Genomic DNA, 8,263 nt, shown 5'->3' with positions numbered 1-8,263 from the left:
GTGGCATAGTTAAAGTGGCTAGTGATACATGTATTACATAAGGATGCAGTCGATGATATAGAGTACAGTATCAACGTATGCATATGAGATGAACAATGTAGGGTAAGTAACATTATATAAGGTAGCATTGTTTAAAGTGGCTAGTGATATATTTACATCATTTCCCATCAATTCCCATGATTAAAGTGGCTGGAGTAGAGTCAGTGTTTGTATGGTGTTATCAGTGTGTTGGTACACAGTGTTTGTATGGTGTTATCAGTGTGTTGTTAGTACACAGTGTTTGTATGGTGTTATCAGTGTGTTAGTAGACAGCGTTTGTATGTTGTTATCAGTGTGTTGTCAGTAGACAGTGTTTGTATGGTGTTATCAGTGTGTTGTCAGTAGACAGTGTTTGTATGGTGTTATCAGTGTGTTGTCAGTAGACAGTGTTTGTATGGTGTTATCAGTGTGTTGTCAGTAGACAGTGTTTGTATGGTGTTATCAGTGTGTTGTCAGTAGACAGTGTTTGTATGGTGTTATCAGTGTGTTGTCAGTAGACAGTGTTTGTATGGTGTTATCAGTGTGTTGTCAGTAGACAGTGTTTGTATGGTGTTATCAGTGTGTTGTCAGTAGACAGTGTTTGTATGGTGATATGCGTGTGTCAGTAGACTGTGTTTGTATGGTGTTATCAGTGTGTTGTCAGTAGACAGTGTTTGTATGATGTTATCAGTATGTTGTCAGTAGACAGTGTTTGTATGGTGTTATCAGTGTGTTTTTACACAGTGTTTGTACGGTGTTATCAGTGTGTTTTTATACAGTGTTTGTATGGTGTTATCATTGTGTTGTCAGTACACAGTGTTTGTATGGTGTTATCAGTGTGTTGTTAGTACACAGTGTTTGTACGGTGTTATCAGTGTGTTTTTATACAGTGTTTGTACGGTGTTATCAGTGTGTTAGTACACAGTGTTTGTATGGTGTTATCAGTGTGTTAGTACACAGTGTTTGTACGGTGTTATCAGTGTGTTTTTATACATTGTTTGTATGGTGTTATCAGTGTGTTAGTACACAGTGTTTGTATGATGTTATCAGTGTGTTAGTAGACAGTGTTTGTACAGTGTTATCAGTGTGTTTTTATACAGTGTTTGTATGGTGTTATCAGTGTGTTGAAAGTATTCAGTGTTTGTATGATGTTATCAGTATGTTGTCAGTAGACAGTGTTTGTACGGTGTTATCAGTGTGTTTTTATACAGTGTTTGTATGGTGTTATCAGTATGTTGTCAGTAGACAGTGTTTGTATGGTGTTATCAGTGTGTTGTCAGTAGACAGTGTTTGTACGGTGTTATCAGTGTGTTTTTATACAGTGTTTGTATGATGTTATCAGTGTGTTGAAAGTATACAGTGTTTGTATGATGTTATCAGTATGTTGTCAGTAGACAGTGTTTGTACGGTGTTATCAGTGTGTTTTTATACAGTGTTTGTACGGTGTTATCAGTGTGTTAGTATACAGTGTTTGTATGATGTTATCAGTGTGTTGTCAGTAGACAGTGTTTGTACGGTCTTATCAGTGTGTTAGTATACAGTGTTTGTATGATGTTATCAGTGTGTTAGTAGACAGTGTTTGTATGGTGTTATCAGTGTGTTTTTATACAGTGTTTGTACAGTGTTATCAGTGTGTTTTTATACAGTGTTTGTATGGTGTTATCAGTGTGTTGAAAGTATTCAGTGTTTGTATGGTGTTATCAGTGTGTTTTTATACAGTGTTTGTACGGTGTTATCAGTGTGTTAGTATACAGTGTTTGTATGGTGTTATCAGTGTGTTGTCAGTAGACAGTGTTTGTATGGTGTTATCAGTGTGTTGTCAGTAGACAGTGTTTGTATGGTGTTATCAGTGTGTTGTTAGTACAAAGTGTTTGTTGGTGTTATCAGTGTTGTCAATGTGTCAGTGCACAGTGTTTGTATGGTGTTATCAGTGTGTTGTCAGTACACAGTGTTTGTATGGTGTTATCATTGTGTTGTCAGTACACAGTGTTTGTATGGTGTTATCAGTGTGTTGTTAGTACACAGTGTTTGTATGGTGTTATCAGTGTGTTAGTAGACAGTGTTTGTATGGTGTTATCAGTGTGTTAGTATACAGTGTTTGTATGGTGTTATCATTGTGTTGTCAGTACACAGTGTTTGTATGGTGTTATCAGTGTGTTGTTAGTACACAGTGTTTGTATGGTGTTATCAGTGTGTTAGTAGACAGTGTTTGTACGGTGTTATCAGTGTGTTTTTATACAGTGTTTGTACGGTGTTATCAGTGTGTTAGTATACAGTGTTTGTATGGTGTTATCAGTGTGTTGTCAGTAGACAGTGTTTGTATGGTGTTATCAGTGTGTTAGTACACAGTGTTTGTATGGTGTTATCAGTGTGTCAGTAGACAGTGTTTGTATGGTGTTATCAGTGTGTTAGTAGACAGTGTTTGTACGGTGTTATCAGTGTGTTAGTACACAGTGTTTGTATGGTGTTATCAGTGTGTTGTCAGTAGACAGTGTTTGTATGGTGTTATCAGTGTGTTAGTACACAGTGTTTGTATGGTGTTATCAGTGTGTCAGTAGACAGTGTTTGTATGGTGTTATCAGTGTGTCAGTAGACAGTGTTTGTATGGTGTTATCAGTGTGTTAGTAGACAGTGTTTGTACGGTGTTATCAGTGCGTTTTTATACAGTGTTTGTATGATGTTATCAGTGTGTTGAAAGTATACAGTGTTTGTATGATGTTATCAGTATGTTGTCAGTAGACAGTGTTTGTATGGTGTTATCAGTGTGTTTCCAGGAGACAGTGTTTGTATGGTGTTATCAGTGTGTTAGTAGACAGTGTTTGTACGGTGTTATCAGTGCGTTTTTATACAGTGTTTGTATGATGTTATCAGTGTGTTGTCAGTAGACAGTGTTTGTATGGTGTTATCAGTGTGTTAGTAGACAGTGTTTGTATGGTGTTATCAGTGTGTTAGTACACAGTGTTTGTATGGTGTTATCAGTGTGTTAGTACACAGTGTTTGTACGGTGTTATCAGTGTGTTTTTATACAGTGTTTGTATGGTGTTATCAGTGTGTTAGTACACAGTGTTTGTATGATGTTATCAGTGTGTTAGTAGACAGTGTTTGTATGGTGTTATCAGTGTGTTTTTATACAGTGTTTGTACGGTGTTATCAGTGTGTTTTTATACAGTGTTTGTATGGTGTTATCGGTGTGTTGAAAGTATTCAGTGTTTGTATGATGTTATCAGTATGTTGTCAGTAGACAGTGTTTGTATGGTATTATCAGTGTGTTGTCAGTAGACAGTGTTTGTACGGTGTTATCAGTGTGTTTTTATACAGTGTTTGTACGGTGTTATCAGTGTGTTAGTATACAGTGTTTGTATGATGTTATCAGTGTGTTGTCAGTAGACAGTGTTTGTATGGTGTTATCAGTGTGTTGCTAGTACAAAGTGTTTGTGTGGTGTTATTAGGTGTTGTCAATGTGTCACTGCACATTGTTTGTATGGTGTTATCATTGTGTTGTCAGTACACAGTGTTTGTATGGTGTTATCAGTGTGTTGTTAGTACACAGTGTTTGTACGGTGTTATCAGTGTGTTTTTATACAGTGTTTGTACGGTGTTATCAGTGTGTTAGTACACAGTGTTTGTATGGTGTTATCAGTGTGTTAGTACACAGTGTTTGTACGGTGTTATCAGTGTGTTAGTACACAGTGTTTGTATCGTGTTATCAGTGTGTCAGTAGTCAAATCAAATCAAAATCAAATCAAATCAAATCAAATTTTATTTGTCACATACACATGGTTAGCAGATGTTAATGCGAGTGTAGCGAAATGCTTGTGCTTCTAGTTCCGACAATGCAGTAATAACGAGCAAGTAATCTAACTAACAATTCCAAAAAAACTACTGTCATACACAGTGTAAGGGGATAAAGAATATGTACATAGGGATATATGAATGAGTGATGGTACAGAGCAGCATAGGCAAGATACAGTAGATGATATCGAGTACAGTATATACATATGAGATAAGTATGTAAACCAAGTGGCATAGTTAAAGTGGCTAGTGATACATGTATTACATAAGGATGCAGTCGATGATATAGAGTACAGTATCAACGTATGCATATGAGATGAACAATGTAGGGTAAGTAACATTATATAAGGTAGCATTGTTTAAAGTGGCTAGTGATATATTTACATCATTTCCCATCAATTCCCATGATTAAAGTGGCTGGAGTAGAGTCAGTGTTTGTATGGTGTTATCAGTGTGTTGGTACACAGTGTTTGTATGGTGTTATCAGTGTGTTAGTAGACAGTGTTTGTATGTTGTTATCAGTGTGTTGTCAGTAGACAGTGTTTGTATGGTGTTATCAGTGTGTTGTCAGTAGACAGTGTTTGTATGGTGTTATCAGTGTGTTGTCAGTAGACAGTGTTTGTATGGTGTTATCAGTGTGTTGTCAGTAGACAGTGTTTGTATGGTGTTATCAGTGTGTTGTCAGTAGACAGTGTTTGTATGGTGTTATCAGTGTGTTGTCAGTAGACAGTGTTTGTATGGTGTTATCAGTGTGTTGTCAGTAGACAGTGTTTGTATGGTGTTATCAGTGTGTTGTCAGTAGACAGTGTTTGTATGGTGATATACGTGTGTCAGTAGACTGTGTTTGTGTGGTGTTATCAGTGTGTTGTCAGTAGACAGTGTTTGTATGGTGTTATCAGTGTGTTGTCAGTAGACAGTGTTTGTATGGTGATATACGTGTGTCAGTAGACTGTGTGTAACTCTCCTCTGCTCTTCATCATCAGAGAGTCATCAGACTGGGGAATACACAGTACATCTCTCTTTCTCTGTTTCTCTGTTACGTACACGCTCGCACGCAAATCTTAAATCTCTCCAACCGACAATAATTACAACAACAACAGATGTCAGGATTTTGCTTGTTACCCCCACTTCCATAACATTCCCCAGCGTTCCCCTCCGCTCCGCATTGCTCCTTTTTCTGTCGTGACAGGGCTGACAGCGATTGATTACCTCTTCTTCCGACAATTCTGATTCGGAGCTGGGGGTGTCTCTGGCTAAAATTAGTGGTTGGCTCAATCAACAGTCTAATTTGGAGCTGGAGTATGTGTGGTGAGGGGAGGAATAGGGGAGTAGGGGAACAGGTTGTGTGTGTTTGGGGTAGGAATAGGGGAGTAGGGGAACAGGTTGTGTGTGATGGGGGTAGGAATACGGGAGTAGGGGAACAGGTTGTGTGTGTGTGATGAGGGGAGGAATAGGGGAGTAGGGGAACATGTTGTGTGTGTGGGGGAATAGGGAGTAGGGGAACAGGTTGTGTGTTTGGGGGAATAGGGGAGTAGGGGAACAGGTTATGTGTGGGGGAATAGGGAGTAGGGGAACAGTTAGTGTGTGTGGGGGAATAGGGAGTAGGGGAACAGTTAGTGTGTGTGGGGGAATAGGGGAGTAGGGGAACAGGTAGTGTGTGTGGGGGAATAGGGGAGTAGGGGAACAGGTTGTGTGTGTGGGGGAATAGGGGAGTAGGGGAACAGGTTGTGTGTGTGGTGAAGTAGGGGAACAGGTTGTGTGTGTGGTGAAGTAGGGGAGTAGGGGAACAGGTTGTGTGTGTGGTGAAGTAGGGGAGCAGGTTGTGTGTGTGGGGGAATAGGGGAGTAGGGGAACAGGTTGTGTGTGTGGTGAAGTAGGGGAACAGGTTGTGTGTGTGTGGGGGACAGGGTGTAGTGGAGGCTTCTGAGTGCTGGGGCAGATCAGTAGCTGAATCCCGTGGGACTTCCTGTTCCTGTGGGACACTGGCTCTGATTACAGTCACTGACCAGAGAGTGTGTTCCCTCCCATCTTTTGTTCGCTTTCTTCCAGTCCCTCAAAAGTCGAGGTTGATGTGGCACGTAATGAGGCCCCGGCCCAGTCTAGCCCCCTACTCAGAAGCACCTTTCATACCTATTTTTACTCAATCCCTACTGAGAAGCACCCCCCACCCACCACCACCACCCAGTTTTTCCAGCTTGACCTCTGACCTCCTCAGAGTCTGGTTATTAGCTTCTTTATCAGTGCCACGCTCCCCCCTTCTCGCAGGCCTTCTCACATTGCATGTAAACCAAGACAGGCATTAGTTGGAAACAAATGCAGTCTAAAGGCCTTTCGAACGGTGGAGGTGCAGCAGGGTGTGGTGGCTAGTTGGTTCCAGTTTCATTTGGAGGAGGAGGTTGGGGGTAGTCTGTGTGATTGGTGTGATGATGAGTGTGTACATGAGTGTGTACATGTGTGTGTGTGTGTGTGTGTGTGTGTGTGTGTGTGTGTGTGTGTGTGTGTGTGTGTGTGTGTGTGTGTGTGTGTGTGTGTGTGTGTGTGTGTGTGTATGTGTGTGTGTGTGTGTGTGTGTGTGTGTGTGTGTGTGTGTGTGTGTGTGTGTGTGTGTGTGTGTGTGTGTGTGTGTGTGTGTGTGTGTGTGTGTGTGTGTGTGTGTGTGTGTGTGTGTGTGTGTGTGTGTGTGTGTGTGTGTGTGTGTGTGTGTGTGTGTGTGTGTGTGAGAGAGAGAGAGAAGGGAGACAGTAAGGGGTGAAGTTGGGGTGAAAACCATAAGAAAAGTTGGGAGGCATATAGCTTAGTGCATGGCATGGGGCTAGTCTGGGCTTGACTAGAAACCAGTGAGCGTGAACAGATGTAGGCAGGTCAAGGGAGGTCAGAGGGTGCAGGTGAACTCTCCCTCTATGAATTCTCTCTCTCTCTCCCTCTCTCTCGCTCTCTGATTCCATGATGGTGGGAGCCACTAGCTTCATTCAGTAATAATCATAAATATATGCAGGTTGTAGTTGTGGAGCAACCCATCCCTATGTCACTGTGCCCTACTCTCTTCCTCCCTCTCCTCAATCTCTCCCTCACTCCTATCTGTCTTCTCTGTCCTCCTATCTCCTTCTCTCCCATTCTCACTCCTCTTCGTTCAAAGACGAGGAGGAGAGGAGGAGCTGCTGTCCTTGAGACTGAAGCCACAGAGATGCCCCTGTTTCTCAGCTGACACATACACACACACACAAACATTTGACATGTATCTAACCCTTCATTTCTGGCACCTTCAGACGTGTCTTTTGAGGCCTGTAGGCATCCTAGAGCAAATCAACTGACATGTACAGTACGTGTTCGTTAGAGTCTCACCTTTCCACAGAGGTGTGTAGCCCAAACGGTTCAGACACTACAGATAGAAGTTGACAGATTGGCTGTACCGACTTCAGACGAGTCACAAGACACATTGTTGGGGTTGGAGAGCAAATGAAAAACACTGTAGTGTTCGTGAGAGTCTCATCTTTCATAAGTTTTGTCGGCTAAACCAATTGGACACTACAGACTATTTTGTGAGAAGACCATTTACCGCAGATGCAGAAGTGCGACATAGGGGCACGGACATGGACCTTAGGGGGTTTATAGCACTTATTTACGAAGCATTTGAGAAAAAATTTAACTGGTGGAATTTGGGAAAATGTATCCTTTCAGAGTTTTCTTCTTTCTATGTCAGGGTCAATAAATGCTTTTCTACTAAAAGTCATTGACCTTACAATTCCCTTTGAATTAAACATTATTTTAACTATACAGCATTGGTAGTATTTATTTTCTCACATTTTGGTCATATAGTTTTTCAAAAAGGGCCGTCCTCCTTCATAGTCACAAACCTTTCGGTTTCACCTCTGAACCCGTTCTCCTCTGTAAAGCCTCCTCTGAATCCATTCTCCTCTGTAAAGCCTCATCTGAATCCATTCTCCTCTGTAAAGCCTCCTCTGAATCCATTCTCCTCTGTAAAGCCTCCTCTGAATCCATTCTCCTCTGTAAAGCCTCCTCTGAATCCATTCTCCTCTGTAAAGCCTCCTCTGAATCCATTCTCCTCTGTAAAGCCTCATCTGAATCCATTCTCCTCTGTAAAGCCTCCTCTGAATCCATTCTCCTCTGTAAAGCCTCCTCTGAATCCATTCTCCTCTGTAAAGCCTCCTCTGAATCCATTCTCCTCTGTAAAGCCTCCTCTGAACCCGTTCTCCTCTGTAAAGCCTCCTCTGAATCCATTCTCCTCTGTAAAGCCTCCTCTGAACCCGTTCTCCTCTGTAAAGCCTCCTCTGAATCCATTCTCCTCTGTCCAGCCTCCTCTGAATCCATTCTCCTCTGTAAAGCCTCCTCTGAATCCGTTCCCCTCTGTCCACCCTCCTCTGAATCCGTTCTCCTCTGTCCAGCCTCCTCTGAACCCGTTCTCCTCTGTCCACCCTCCTCTGAACCTGTTCTC

The sequence above is a fragment of the Oncorhynchus tshawytscha genome, linkage group LG13 (genome assembly GCF_018296145.1).
Source record: "Oncorhynchus tshawytscha isolate Ot180627B linkage group LG13, Otsh_v2.0, whole genome shotgun sequence".
Lineage (NCBI taxonomy): Eukaryota > Metazoa > Chordata > Actinopteri > Salmoniformes > Salmonidae > Oncorhynchus > Oncorhynchus tshawytscha.
Note: the sequence above shows the minus strand (reverse complement) of the source record.